We start from the raw sequence: 16,570 nt of genomic DNA on the forward strand, positions 1-16,570 counted from the left end.
GGGAAGGTGCGACGGGTGCAGTAGCACCCGTCGCGTATTTCAGTGTCTGCAAGGCAGACACTGAAATACCTTGCGGGGCCCTCTTACGGGGGCCCCGCGACCCCCCCTACCGCCATCCTGTTCATGGCGGCTTTCCCGCCATGAACAGGATGGCGGTAGGGGGGGGTCAGAATCCTCATGGCTGCGGAGCGCGCTCCGCAGCCATGGAGGATTCAAACGAGCAGCGGAAAGTCGGCGGGAGACCGCTGACTTTCCGCTTCTGACCGCGGCTGAACCGCCGCGGTAAGAATGCTCGTTGGAGCACCGCCAGCCTGTTGGCGGTGCTCCCGTGGTCGGTGGCCCTGGCGGCCACCGGCCGCCAGGGTCAGAATGACCCCCAGAATGTCTTTTATGTCCCTCAAGTAGAATCGCATTTTACAGACTAGAGCTTTAAGAAACCAATCGTAAAAGTGTGACAAGGGTTCTAGCGTAGACCCAATGCCTAAAGCAACAGGGCAACAAAATAGGGAGCCCCTATTGTGTCGCAATAGTGTGACCCAGGGATGGGAACCTAGATTGTGAATTTTCCATCGCTTAGTAATAATTCTCTTCACTTGGTTAGATGCAGGGAGAATGCAGTAACACAGGCTAATTATTTAATTGTGATCTTAGTACAGGTTTGGATTATAGCGTCTCTATTGTTATTTCAAGCTTTCTTTCTTCCTTGTTTGATGATCCTGTGGGGAAACCTCCTAACTGCAAATTTAGTAGTGAGATCCAAAGTCGTTTCCTGGTGTGGCTTTACCACAACTTTTTGCTTTCCATCCTCCTCTTTTTGCTGAATTTGTTTTTTTATGCCCTTAGGACTCTGCATACTTTAACACTGCTAACCACTGCCAAAGTACTTGTGCACTCTGTCTTAAACATGGTAACATGGGCCAACACAAAATTGGCACACTTTTTTTACTTGTAAGTCCCTATTAAAGTCGTACTATACGTGCCCAGGGTCTGAAGATTAAAAGCTACAAGTGGTCCTGCAGCACTGATTGTGCCACCCACTTAAATAGCCTTTTAAATATGTCTCAGACCTGCCATTGCAGCCTGTGTATGGAGTTTTAAACTGCCAATTCAACATGGCTAAATAAAACATTTCCAGATACATGTAAGAAACCTCCAGGATAGGCCCTAAACAGCACATTGGGCAGGTGCAGTGTTTGGGAATGTACTTTTAAGTTTTACATGTCCTGGTAGTGAAAACCTCTTACATTTCTTTTCCACTACTGTAAGGCCTGCCTCTCCGATAGGATAACATTGGGTTAACTTATTACATGTAGTAAGCTATAACGTTAAATTGGGAACAGGTAGGAATCTTAAGTTTGGTGTCTACAGACTTGTACTTTGAAGCCCTTTTATTGGTAAAGTTGGATTTTAAGTCACATTTCTAAAAAAGTGCCACTTTTAGAAAATTGGCATTTTCTTTTGCTAACTATTTGGTTCCTGCAGCCGGCTTTTTGGGCTCATGGCTAGGTGTAGCTGGCAGTTGGTCTTTGTGTGATGCTCCCAGAAAGTGAGACAAAGGAGAATTTGTGTTGGCAGGATGGGCCATGTCTGACTTGACAAGGGGAAGGAACAGTCAGTTACCACACTTGTACATCACAAAGCCTCTGTCTGAGCACACTCTCAAAAGTGCTTGACACTATTCTTTTGTGACCCCAAACAAGCTGGGGCCAGGGCAGGAAGGTAGGTAATTCCAGGCATCTCTTGGGGTGGAAACCTTCAGAACATTCTCCTAATTCAAAGTGGGCACCAGGGATAAATAATGGACCCTCAGACCCAACTCTTCATGATACCTTTGGAACTGTGGGAGACTCCGAAGGACTGCCCTGCAACAAGGACTGCTACTCTGTTGTCCTGGTGCTCTTCTCTCTGACTGAAAGGACTGGACCTGCATCTTGAACCCAGGACCACCAGAGTGACTGCTGGGGCTGTTGAGAGCCTCATGGACAGAAAACCTAGCTCCTGGACTATTACTGCTGTGAATCCTACCCCCCCCCCAAGTGATGCTATCCCAGTCCTGGACCTTTGGAAGTGGGCCTGAAGGCGCTCTGTCAGTCCAACTGTGAGCATTAGGTTGGAACCAATGCAGTGCAATGCATCTCCTTGTAGCCCAGCTTCAGAACTGCCACAGGACAACACATCCCTGGTACTGAACCTCGCATCACAGCCCGCAGTCTCCCTAGAACCATATTGCATTTTTGATACAGGACTTCACATCACAGGACCCTTATGAACGGCAACCTCGACAATGACACAGGACTTCGCATCACCACCTTGCAGCTCCTCAGAACCGCCGCTGTGTGATGTATCTTCAAGGCAGGATCTTGCAACACTGCACAACCGGAATTTAAGCACCTAGTTCAGTGGGCCTAACTTGGTTCCTGTATCCCGCTTCATCGTGGTCAGCCCAAACTTGTGACCTTGTCCAGGCCTAGTGAGACCAGATAACCAAATTTGGCATTTGTGCTTCCAAAGCTATTTTAAGCTAAAACTTTAAATTGTGTATCTCTTGTTCTACTGATTGGATTTTTGCCATTTTGGTCTCAAATAATGTTTTAAGATATACCTTATGTTTCTAAATTGGGGATTATTCTTCTGTTTTGTTTTCAATTTATTACTGGTCAAAGTCTGCATAAATACTTTACACATTGCCTCTAATATAAGCTTGACTGCTTGTGCCAAGCTACCAGTGGGTTGAGCACAGCTTAATTTGGGGTTTGCGTGTGACTTCACTCTAACAGAAATTATGGTTGTTGCTTAAGTAGTGTTTCACCCTTCTCTAAAACTAAACAAATTTTCTAAAATTTCTACAATAGCTCCACGCTCATTGGCTACTTTGATAACCAAAGCTTTGCTGTTCTGAAGAGTTTTTAATGATGTCTGCTTGCTCATTGAGTGGTTGTGGAATGTCTATTTTTTGTTGAAATTTGCTTTCTCTACTTTACTGATGGCAACTTGTTCAAAAGTCCGAACCTCAGTGGGAATGGATGGCAACAATGGTTGAAAAGTTGATTTGTTATGAAGCCCTGTGTGGACTTCTGCAGTATAAATTGAGTTATTATTTTTGCAAAAGGCTTTAAGCCTAGTTTTGCAAAACAAATGCACCTGAGGATAAACAAGTCAAGTTTAGATGTAGGGACAAACCCAGTCCTTTTGCTAAGACCTCTTGTTCTATGTCTGTCAATTGGTTTGAACTAATATTAGCCACTATATCATGTATCAGCTGGTCCCTGATTGGCTCTCCTTCATCTTCTTGCGTGCAATTGTTTGTAGTTGCTTATGTATCCATTTAACCCTTGGTGTGTCTTTTTGTTTTCCCCTTCCTTTTCCTTGGCACCAGCCTAAAAAAGGAGGTCTCCGTAGGTAGTATGAGGACCTCAGCTAAAAGGGTTGGGCCAGAATCCATAGAGGACTGCTGGTAGTTGTGCCAGGAGCTGGTTGTAGGGAAGGAGGATGCCCACTTTTTTCACTTGTCACTGCTGCTGCAACGATCTGCGGAGCTAAATTACCCGTTTTGTGGAGTTGCCCTGTTTCTAGGTGGTTATCTAGATGATTGTGTTTGTTTCACTGGCTTCACATATAGGAAAATACAGTTTTGTAGCGGAATTGTTTTAAATACCTTCTGAAGTTTAGTTATTTTGTTTTGCCCTTGTTATTTAAGCTCTTTTAATTTTGCCCTATGTGTTTGTCCTTTTCATTTCTATGTTGGTAACAGGTTCCACACCAAAGCAAGAATTTACTACTTATTATCAACAAGTATATACTTTATGATTGTGCTGAATGGTGCATAAATGAATGTATGGACAGTGTCTGTACATGGTAGGCATTCATGTGCTGATGAATGCAACAGACACAATTTTGAGGCCACTTGGAAGAAACATGCTGAACACTGTGGTGCAGGAGTACTAGACATCCTGGAGCACCCCATGTGACATTTGTAATCATCTACACGGTACTCAAGTAATAAAATACTTTTAGAGATACCTGTGAGATTTTTAATTCACACTCTTGCGATCCTCTCACTCCCTCATATCCAAGAAAGAGCTGCAAAGTGATGTCTTGAATTAAGGAAGCTCATTCACCATTAGAACCATTCTTGGCGAATGAGGATACCCGACGATGAAGCTTGACACCTGGGTAGGTGTTAGAGGGCTTACCTAACATTTTGTGTGATATTTTCATTTCATCTTGAAGAAATACACAGGACATACAGATACTGTACCCAAACCATGAACAAATAGTCTGATTCTGGATATAGCACTGATTGGTCAGGTTTCCCTTTATTACGGTGGATGGGTAGGCACAAAGTTAGGTACAGGGATTTGTGACAGTAAAAAGCACACACGTCATATGGATACTGTACCCAACCCATGGACAAATAGTTTGACCCTGATTATAGCACTGATAGATTGTGTTTCATTTGTTATTTTATTTCACAAGTTGGAGTGCGCAAATCCTTATGCCCTGATCCGTCTACCTCCTGCACTCTTATCGCTGGGGGTTTCAGTTTATGGTGTCATACCCATTCATTCCCCGAAGAATAAATCTGGACTGGGAGACCTCTATGGAATGCCAGAGTCAGAACTAGTACATGCATATTAGAGGGTGTCACAAGTGCTGATCTAAGCACATGTGGGCCTATTTCTGAGTCTTATGTCAAAAATTACACAGGTTGAGAGCATGTGAGACATGCCACTGTGCACAAGGACACATACTAATGGATAGTCTTTAAAATATTCTGTTTTACAGCTGGTGCCATTGATGGGGAGATCATGTCAAGGTTCCTGGAAGCGCTGTTGTTTGCTGCTCTGGTCCCCGCCACCTTCCCCTACCCTGGATCACAGTGGGAGAATTATCTGCTGTGGCCCACAGGGATGTGACGGTCCTGCAACTGATATGAAAGTGTCAGTGATGTGATTACATCAGGTCCAGAACCAGCACCTAGTACATGGCTTCCTGGTTTCCATGCTACTGTGTAGGAGTCTGAAAACAGCCCCATTATCAACCTCACGAGGAACTGTGATAAATGGGAGCTAGTGTTGGAAAGTTGAGAAACTCTGCTTTCAAGAAATACCTCTGCAGGTCTGCAAAACAGAAGGTGATCACAGTGGGATGTTATCATCTGGTGCTTCCATTAGACACCAGGGACTATTTTTGGGAGAGGGGAGCGGACCCTCTGGCATTGGGCATGTGCTGCTCCCTGTGGGCACAATCAGTCTTTTGTCCCTCAAGGGGTCGATGGTGTCAAGCACTGCCCTGTTCTGCCCATGGAGACGCAATGCTGACCCAAGTTGTTTGTTCTCAACTCCACCTAGACGTTGCATGCCTCCCACGTACTTGTGTGTGATTGGTATGGGAACATTCTGGGGGAAAGGGGATGGACGATAGAGAAAGAGAACACAAACATCGCGTAGCAGGATGGCTAATGGTGGTCTACGAAGAGCAGATATTGCCTATGATGAATTAAACATTAGTCAAATAACACTTTTCATGTAGCCAATATACTAAAATTACTCTTCTCCAACTCCCACAAACGAGGTGTACTGTCAGGATTCCCTTTCCTGTTTTTGATGGTCCTCCCCTCTCTCTAGGGATCTTCAAGAAACAGTATGGAACCTGCAACCAGATACAATGTTTAGCCTTCTATACTATCTACATGTATTCCCACCTTGTTTCCCAGTCAATGTGGCCCCACTGGAAGACCTACCTAAAGAGTTCCATAAATTCAGTGTATGTCTTGCTCGATGTGTCTTGATGAGACTTTCTAAAACACAGTCACACTCACAATTATAGACATGTAACAGGCAATAAAGAATAAAAATAAATTCTTAAGTATTTAGATTTCTCAAATATTCAGGGGTTATTCAGCGCAGTGTGTTAGTATTGGAAAGAACACAGTTCAGTGTTTTAACCACACTGAGAGCATAGGGTTAATATATTAAAGTTCACTTTCATATGTAATTGGTGTCATCACTGTTATATCACAGTGACAATGATTAGTATTACAAAAATGCTACATAAAACTCAACTATAACAAACAGATTCATAGTACATCATTAAAATAACAATTGTCCAACATGCGCTCAAATCTGTACTGTCATTGTAAGCTAACAACAATGAGCATTACTATTTGGCAGACGGCAAGTATTCAAGTAACCAAGGTTACTGATGACATGCCCTTCTAGTGTGCGCTTTCAGTCTGAACATCCAGCAATCAACTATTAAAGGTAACTGGTACTAAGCCTTTCAAGCGCATGCAGCGCGTTACCACATTTTATGATGCTAATCTTCTTGATCTCTTATTTTCTAGAATCGGTATCCGCAATGCTGGGCTGTGGAATAGACGACCCAGGAACAAGCGCAGAGGTGCAGAGAATCCCATTCTGCACCTGAACGATCTCTGACAGCAGGCAATCACCTCAAGAATGGTGTGGCTTTCCATACCTGCTGCACCTGGCCACACCCAGTCTGAGTCACCTGGCCACACCCTGTCTGAGTCATGAGGTTGATGAACCTGGCCACACCCAGGCTGAGTCACATGGCTACACCCAGTCTGAGTCATGAGGATACCACAATCTCAGGCAACAAGTTGAAACATGACCCAGATTCCTACACAAGTTCTAAAACAAACATTGGGTCAAGTAAACATTTCTCAAAGGCAACAAAAACCATTAGCCAATGCTTGGGCAGGTGATTTGCTTGGGGCACACTTTACTAAATGCCAGATGTGGGTTTTGGAGCATGTTTGGGTTTGCAGGCCCGGCAGGTGGGGTGATTTCCCTCAATGTGCCCTCCTGGGGAGGCTGAAACCCCACTAGCCACCAGGGAATTTACATTAATGCAACTAAAGGGGTAAGGATGACTTAACCTAGCTTAGAGCCCTGCCCTCACCTCAAAAGAGGGAATTATAGTCTTTTTGCTCCAGGAGGTAGACTGAGAAATGTGCCCCAATCTGTCCCCTGGAGAGTAAATCCCTACCCCAAAGGGGGCAATATCATCTTTCTGCCCCCTGGTGAGGCAGATTGGGGGTAGAAAAGCCCTCTAAACACCAGGGATTTCAGAGAGTCCCCTACAAAATAGATGGGGTAGCCCACCTGGCATTAGGCTATACCTCCACACTTGAAACACCAATACAGGCTTTCTACCTCCCAAAAGGCAGATTGGTGTTTTGGGTCTGCCAACCTAGAGGAGGAGGGTAGAAAGCCCAACAGGAATCACTGATTTAAAAAATGGCACCCAAAATAAAAGGCAGCCTGCCATACCATTGGCCCTACCCCCACAAGGGTAAGTAGATTCTTTCTACCCCCTGGGGGGAGACATGAGGTTTGCTCTGATTGGAAGTTTGACCATAATCTGGCCCCTGGAGCTGTAGAAAGCCCATTAGACACCAGAGATTTCACACAGTGAAAAAAGAGTGGGGGTATATCATATTTGCATTTGATCATACCCCTTCTCCAAAGGTGGCACTACAGTATTTCTCCTCCTCAGAGGGGTAATTTGTCATTTGGCTCCATTTCTCCTATGGGCATAAAAGCACACTAGAAATTAGGTAAATCATAAAAAAATCAAAAGTGTAGGGGTGGTCGGCCTATCACAGGGCTATGCCCCCCACCTCAAAAGGGAGTGATACAGTCTTTCTGCCCATCTGGGGAACAGATAGGAGATTTGACTCAATTGAGGAGTTTGTCTCTAATTTGCCTCCCGATGGCGGTAATAATCCCACTGGTAATCAGAGCTTCTACATTTGGGCAAAAAAGCAGCTGGGGCAGTGTGGAAGCCCATCCATGCCCCCACCCCAAACAGAGCAATAAAGTCTTTAACCCCAGGGGTGCAGATAAGGGGTTTGACTTAAATTTGCTCTCCCACCTGCTCCTGGGAGCAGAAATCCCACTAGCACCTGGGTAAAAAAAACTGAAAAAGAATGGGTGAAGTCTCCCCACCCAGGCATCGGTCTGTGCCACTACCCCAAAATTGGTGCAACGGTCTTTCAGCCCTCCTGTGGACTAAAGCATCCTCATCCCCATGGCAAGCAAGTATTAGTTTTTATTCTTTTGGGTGTAGTTGCTTCATGTGGCTCTGGAGAGAAGGGGTAAATGCCAATTTCCTGTCTGATGCCATTTGGAATGGCTGCACTATTTGGGCCCAAGGTCAGCCATCAAGTGGGAAAAGCCATTTATTTCTGTGATTGAAAGTTCCAGGATCTCTGCAGAGTGACAAAACCCAGACATTTTTCAAAACTAGCCACCCAAGGTATTATACTGTTCCTAGGAGGTTAGTAAATGACAACAAGAAATTCAGATTTTAGAGGCTTTATTCTATGTATGTAATCAGTAATTGTCGGCTTCTTTTGGCTACCTCACACTACCGTATTCAAAACCCCTAAACTGACCAAAGGTTGTTGGTAACCTCAAATAAGACATTGATTACCAAGGAATCTGTGGAAACAGATTTACCCTTTTTTTTGATCACTCATGCATGCTCAAGGTAAACACAAGAAACATATGAAAATGCATTTTAAAAACATGTATTCAAATGATTGTATTCTTGCATAGAAAGCATGAGCTGTTATTATTAGAAAGATGAGACATTGCTGTAAACAGCATTATTAGAATGATGAACATTATAAAGAATTCAACCATGTTAAATGTTACTAAAGGTGACTCACTCCAATCTGTATCTTATACAATACTAAAGAAAGCATAACAGGAATACCCTCTACCAGATCAGTTGGGATAGTCTACCCCATACCTTGGTCTTAGGTTTCAGGAAGTCGGTCTCTGTGTACAGGTTATCCTACCTTGCAGCATAAAGGTCAAGGTCAGCAAGGCTGCATCTCAGTCAGAGTTCACAGGGGTTCCATGATCATCTGGCGTGAAGTGCTCTACTCAAAGAGTGTATCACGAGCACTGTTTATATAACAAAATTCTCTCCCTATTGTACTGTCATGGAGGTGCAGAATTGCCATTTTGGTTTGTCTGGCAAAAACAGGTTGCCTCCTGACAAGCACAGAAAAAGAAAACAAAGGAATCACATTCTGTATGTCCCTGGGCTGAATGTGCAGACCACAGGGCAACAATGCCTACCGGTAATTGATGCATGAACAGTACATTCTAGTGTTAGTAGGAAACTATGTGAAAAGTCAATATTAGAAAAGTATGTCAAGTTAAAAACATGAATCTAAAATAGAGACCTAACGCAGGCCATGCAACAAAGGGAGACTGGTGTAGTGTGCCTTGCATGGATCCTATGATGGGTTCTTACCCGTACTGTCCCACAAACCTCAAACTTTGCCTAAAATCACATATTTTCCATGCATTTCTGTGAGGGAAATCAATTAAAGGAATTTCAGGATCTATTTGTGTGGGCATAGCATTTGTGACATAACAGACCCCAAAACGCGATGTGGAAACACCAACATTAAAAAAAAATAAAAAACTGATTTGCCAATGGAAGTAACCAAGGTATTTAGACCTGGATTCAGCAACCTGCCTGCAACAAATAAGAAGGGGCATGCATTTGTTTGTGCATAAAGACACTATTTATTCCTTTGAGTAGAACACAACCAATAATGCATTATGTGCTTTGAGACCTCTTTGTTTTGTAAACTTTTTGCTTACAATTATCATGGAAAACTCCTCATCTAGAACCCCTCTACTGTTGCATGTTATTACTGGGGGTCATGCCCCTTCCCCCAAAACTTATAGTCCTGGCTAAGGAAATGGTGTGCAGCGATCTCTGCTCTCTTGTTGGCGCTCTCCGCACAGAAGACATAGGAAATGCAGACAAACCTGCATATTTGTTTGTGGGTAGCATTTGTAAGTATGTAACTAGTAAATTTGTACTCATAGTTTTTGCAGAAGACCCGGGTTTTTGTCACTGAAACAACCAAAGACTGGGTCATTTTTTTTCTTGAACTGGGACTCTGCATTTCAGTGAGCAGGGTGAAAATGTGACATTACCATGCACAATGCTGCATTATATGGGCTGCTCCAATTTTGGCATACACATACCTTCTTGTACATTTATACCACCTCCATATACTCTTGGAGAAAGAGACTTTTTAGCTGCTAATGTGTTGTACAGTAAAAAGAACAGATAGACAGAATGCAGAACACATTAAGGGGGTGATTCTGACTTTGGCGGGCAGCGGAGGCCGCCCGCCAAAGTCCTGCCGTCAGAATACCGCTGCGCGGTCAAAAGACCGCCGCGGTAATTCTGAGTTTCCCGCTGGGCTGGCGGGCGACCGCCAGAAGGCCGCCCGCCAGCCCAGCGGGAAACCCCCTTCCATGAGGATGCCGGCTCCGAATGGAGCCGGCGGAGAGGAAGGGGTGTGACGGGTGCAGTTGCACCCGTCGCGATTTTCAGTGTCTGCTTGGCAGACACTGAAAATCCTGGTGGGGCCCTGTTAGGGGTCCCCTGCAGTGCCCATGCCATTGGCATGGGCACTGCAGGGGCCCCCAGGGGCCCCACGACACCCGTTACCGCCAGCCAGGTTCTGGCGGTCAAAACCGCCAGAACCAGGCTGGCGGTAAGGGGGTCGGAATCCCCATGGCGGCGCTGCCTGCAGCGCCGCCATGGAGGATTCCCTAGGGCAGCGGGAAACCTGCGGGACACCGCCGGTTTCCCGTTTCTGACCGCAGCTGTACCGCTGCGGTCAGAATGCCCATGGATGCACCGCCAGCCTGTTGGCGGTGCATCCGCGGTCCCCGGCCCTGGCGGTAGTCAACCGCCAGGGTCGGAATGACCGCCTAAATATTCTACCCCAGTCACAGATCTGGGCTTAATACATCAGTTTTTTTGCTCACTACACCACCCAGTTTGTACCCAGCCATATGCAAATCATTCTTGAGCATGCTCCCCATGGGAACAGTCCAGCCTGAACTGCCAGGCCAGGTTCCCGCTGGACCGGAAACAAAGGTTCTAGGACCGGTGTCTGGGTATCACCCCTCATTGGCTAGACTAGCTTGAATCCAGTGACACAGTGAGCATGGGATTCACATCTAGGCATACCCTTCCCACTTAAGACAACAAAAGCAGAAATAACAGATGATGAATGGAATACAGAACAAATCAGACATTCAACCCCAGTCACAGATCTGTGTTTAAGCCATCAGTTTTTATGCTCACCACTCCACCTTGCTCCCCATGTGAACAGTCCAGCCCGAACTGCCAGGCCAGGTCCTCCCTGGACCAGAAAAAAGCATCCTGGGACCAGTTTCGGAGCTCTCCAATCAGATACACTGACATTGTCATTGCACCAGTTCCTTTCGGAGAGTCTCTATGGCACCCTTTGTTACAACAATTATTTGTGGGCGCAGAGAACCACATCGGGGTTTGCAGCTGTTTTGATACCTGTCCATTATTTGTTTAATATTGGCCAGATATATTTCAGACACGTTAAGGGGATGTAGGTGTTTAGAGCCTGATAGAGGCTCAATACAAGTCTGTGGATTTTTGCTATGTATGTTTTTTGCTTCTGATAATATAAATGGCTTACATTTTCCTACCCATACTCTAACATCGACAGTACTCTCCTTATCATTGAAACACGTATAAAAGGAGCAAATGTGTTGTGTTTACAATGTTACAAACGTGCAAGTGACTTTTTAAGTCACGATATCTAGAAAGTGATTCCAAATAGTGAGTTTTACGTTAAAATGTTACCATTTTCTAGTCGTCTTAAACAAATGAAGCAACTTGTTTATGAATAGTTCCCACTAACTACCACATTATGCTGGGTACATTCATATATCTTGCAGTCTCTGGAAATGGCCCTACTGTATGTTTTTCTAGAAATCAGATTGTATGTGTCATGTTTTACTCACTGCTTGATTGCAATCTGGCAAAGGTTCCCAGAGAAACAAAAAAAAAATCTACATTACTGTATGCCAAATACTATATTTGCCAAACAAAAAACTTCGTGATAAACGTGGTCTACCCGTGTCACATGTGATAAATTGAAGTGTGTTTAGGTACAGTACTAGTGAGGCATATGTTGTTACTGCTGTGTACGTATTTAGACTGCTCAGCATCAAATTATGACAGTATTTAATGTATATGAATCATGAGTTGTTCGGTAATATATTTTTTCAGGTAGAAATGTAAGAATCATTCCCAGATGTTTATTTTGGTTTCAGAAATAAAAACTTATTTACATAAACACTAACACCACCTGAAATGTTGATGTTAAAATAAGAAATACCAGAAATGAGAAAAAGATGTTCCTAACAATCCTGGATGGCATCCATACAAATACACTGCATCGTATGGAAACAAGTAAAGGTGCGTTAGAGTTTTCCTTTTAAAAATGCATTTCCTGGCCATTTTTGCTGATTTAGTTCGTTTGGCCTTGGGGCTCTGTGCACTTTACCACTGCAAAAGTACATGTGCTTTCTCCTTTAAATATGGTGAAATTAGCTTACACCTAATTGGCACGTTTTACTCTATGGTTCTATATTGGTGTGATTTTTTTTGTGGGGTTTTTACTTTATTACTGTTTGACGTTAAGCCAGGCTGCATTGTGCCAAGCTACCAGAGGGTTAAGTACATGTTAATTTGAGGTTGGCAGATTGTTGTTGCTGCCTGAGTAGCGTTTCACCCCCCAACACCCCACCCGCCAAAACGAGTAAACCACTTTCCTACACTGTCAGTACTATTGCATGTATTTGTATACTGCAAGATAATGTACCAAGTACCCAAGTCACAGTCTTACTGCCCAACATATTTAGATTACTTAAAAAAGTGCACTGTCTTCATGGAATGATAGAGCCAAAGGCACAAGATCGGGTTTTGAATAGTTGGGAAAAGACTAAGTGATAGACTTCTTGAAGGTAAAAATCCTTTCAGCAACTGTACAACAGGAGGTACACTGTATGAAAAGGTGTATATCAGGCATTCAAAATCAGATGCTTCTTAAAAAACTAGAAAGTTATATAGCTAAAGCAACATCATTGAACAATGAATATTAAGAAGGCAGAAGCATTGTTGCTTATAAAAAAAATGAGAATAGGAATCTTACCACTTACACTTCAAACACCGACTGTGACAAAACTGTGGTAAAACTAATTATAAAACTGGAACAGATCCAGAGCCATTATACTGTGAAGCAAAGAGCATGCTAAAATTACAGACTGACTTTTGTAGATTGCTTGATTGATGGAATTGAAAACTCCAAACAGAAAAAAACATGCACGTTTTAGGTATGGCCTAGACACCCTTAGCTAAGGTAATTAAAACATTTCATAAATACAGGGGCGGCTCCTTTGCTAGGGCGGAGAAGTGTCACCTCTCTCCCACCACCAGCAGCAGGAGCTGCAAAACTTTTATAGAAAAACATAATAAACCAAGTTTATTATGTTTTTCTATAAAAGTGGGCTGTGCCACAGGTGTGACGTGGACGGAGGGGGAGTGCACAGCACTCCCCCTCAGTGCGCAAGTATGTTTGGACAGCCATCTCGGGCCGGCTAAACATACATGCGCACTGTAGTCTCTCCAGCCCGGCACTGTGTTGCCGGGCTGCAGAGAGCATACACAGGTTCTCAGTCTGCCTGGGAGTGCCCTGGCTGGGCACTCCCAGCCAATACTAAAGCTGCTTTGAGCAGCATCAGGATTGACCGCAGGGCAGGCTGGGAACCTATGCCTGCAGCCTGCAATGACAGAGCAGAGTGGATGGAGCGGCACGAGAAAAAAGGTAAGTTTTATTTTTATTATTTTTTTTTTTTTTTGCCCCTTTTCCCTCCTGCGAGCCATGATTGCATAAATAACAAATTCATACTTGGATATCTATATAGCGGATTAAGCAGTAAAACTTAATAGACCATCTGCAATGTGCACCAAACTTTGTATATCCAAATCTGGCAAGAGTGATGAACGCTCACCCTTAACCCCTGAAACACCCAGCCATGGCGTAATCAACACACTGGCTGCAGAGGACTCCTGATAGGAAAGGAATGGGAAGAGGAATGTTATCGGGGTGGAGTATGAACTCCTATTCGGCATAGCGAGTCAGCTCACATGGTGTTCTTTAACCAGGTTTAAGCATTAGACAATGAAGAGATAACATGTGATTAGTGCTCAATTTGTAAATAAAACGGGTTAAATGTGCGAGCACTGAATACTGAGGCAGCGTAATCCTAAAGCGATCTCGGGCCTCTTTAATTCATTTACATGCACTCCCTGCCCCTTCTGCTTACTCTTGCAGCTTTCTGCTTTCTTCATTTGTGGCGCTTTTTCGATTTTATCTTCCTCTTTCTTTCCCATAAGTGTCTTTTGCTCGCGGTAAATGCTTGAGGCAGAAAAACATAAGTGCCTGCCCTGAAAAATAAGTGCTGGTGCCCCGCACTGTAAACCACTGGCTCAAATTAAGCACTGCATGCAATAAAATATATAGTGCATCAATTCAAATAGTTTTAATTGTGCTTGAACATAGTTCCCCAATTAGTATCTATACCTTTAATGATATATATTGACATCATGCTCTCTCGGTAGAAATTACCTTTGTCACTTTTTGCTTTTCTTTTACCAAAAAGTGAGATGTGAGAATTAACACGGTCTTAGATCATGTTTTATTTTTAAATGTTGGCTGGCAATTGCGTCTCTTACCTTGTTCCATCAATGGAGAGTAATCTAAATTCCAATTCACTTGCTAATGTAAATTCCAATTCAACTGTTGCTGTACATGTAGTGGTTGTTAAACACCTGTTTAAGCCTATCCTTAGTTACAAAAACTTTCAAGTTTACTTGACTTGACAGCATTTTAATGAGTGAAAATATGCATAACTGACTCTGTGGCATGTTTTCTTTTTTTATATCTGGACTATATCAATATCTGGACTGCGGATGAAGTTCAGAAAGGGATGGCTATCAGAATGAAGAAGCAAAATGTCATGTAAATAACATCACACATCTTGATTCTGGCAATCGAAAAGCTGAGCAGTGTTTATAATCAGGCCATTCAACATTCTGCACATGCTGCACTCTCAGGGCCCCACCAAAGAAGGACTGTGCCTCTCTTAATGGATAAGAAGTGGACTCCCTGAGCAGCAACAGGTAAAAAAGTGCTGAAAGAAGCCACCTGCAACTTCCACTGAAAGGACTAATCCAGATGACCAGCTTCACCTGGATTTTCCTGGATTGAACAGGTGTATTGTGGGAATATGTGTCCTATCCCCCCCAAAAGGCAAACCAGAGTTTCTTATCCCTTGGCTGGTGCTGTGGACCCTTTCTGACCCTCAAGAAATCTTTCAGAAGCAGATCTAAAAGTATGGGAACTTTTTGCCAACTTTTGTAAAAAAGTTTGGAGGCAGACTGGCATCGATGATGAGAGCCTAGCCTCCGCTGTCAAACCGTGAGTCAGCCTGATCATGCAGGTTTGTCTCCCTGAAACCTCTGGCACTCCTCACTGTCAAAGCCTAGGACAAAGACCTCCAGAACTCACCAAGGCATTGTGCTGCCACAGGCCTTTGCCATCAATGCAAGCTCTGGATTCAAGGACCCGATCCCTTGACTTCAGGAATAAAAGCTCAAAAAAAGTGACTAAGTGCAAAGATAAAATCTTGACTGGGACCTTCCGCTTACCCCATCTGACCCGTGCTCCTTTGCGTTCGGCCTAAAGCTTTGCTTTTGTTCCGGTCCAGTACAACCAGATAGCTGAGGTTGGTGCTTTATGCTTTTTGATGCTAGTGCACATTTTTAATTTAATCTTTGAAAATTCACATCTTCGGTTTCCTAAATTGGATTTTTGTCACGTTGGTATCATTTTAAAGATAAAAATATTTTTTATTTTTGTAAATTGGTGTTGGATTTTACTGTGTTGTATCTATTACCTATTTACTGATTTGTTGATATTAAATGCTTTACACTACCTGTCTCCTAAATTAAGCCTAACTGCTCATTGCCAAGCTACCAAGGGTTTAGCAAGGATTAATTTAATGAGACTTGGCTTGACCTTATTAGTGAATGTGGTATTATTACCACTGAATACCTCCACCTACTATTAAGCTACTTTCCTACACATCTCAAGAGAAGAGAACAGAAACCGTACCAATAGTATGTGAGCTGGGAACATAGGCCCTCATTCTGACCTTGGCGGGCGGCGGAGGCCGCCCGCCAAAGTCCCGCCGTCAGGTTACCGTTCCGCGGTCGAAAGACCGCGGCGGTAATTCTGACATTCCCGCTGGGCTGGCGGGCGGCCGCCTTCAGGCCGCCCGCCAGCCCAGTGGGAAAGAGGCTTCCACGATGAAGCCGGCTCGGAATCGAGCCGGCGGAGTGGAAGCTGTGCGACGGGTGCAGTTGCACCCGTCGCGTATTTCACTGTCTGCGCAGCAGACAGTGAAATACATTTAGGGGCCCTCTTACGGGGGCCCCTGCAGTGCCCATGCCAGTGGCATGGGCACTGCAGGGGCCCCCAGGGGCCCCGCGACCCCCCCTACCGCCATCCGGTTCCCGGCGGGCGGACCGCCGGGAACTGGATGGCGGTAGGGGGGGTCGGAATCCCCTCGGCGGCGCAGCAAGCTGCGCCGCCTTGGAGGATTCC

The sequence above is a fragment of the Pleurodeles waltl genome, chromosome 5 (genome assembly GCF_031143425.1).
Source record: "Pleurodeles waltl isolate 20211129_DDA chromosome 5, aPleWal1.hap1.20221129, whole genome shotgun sequence".
Lineage (NCBI taxonomy): Eukaryota > Metazoa > Chordata > Amphibia > Caudata > Salamandridae > Pleurodeles > Pleurodeles waltl.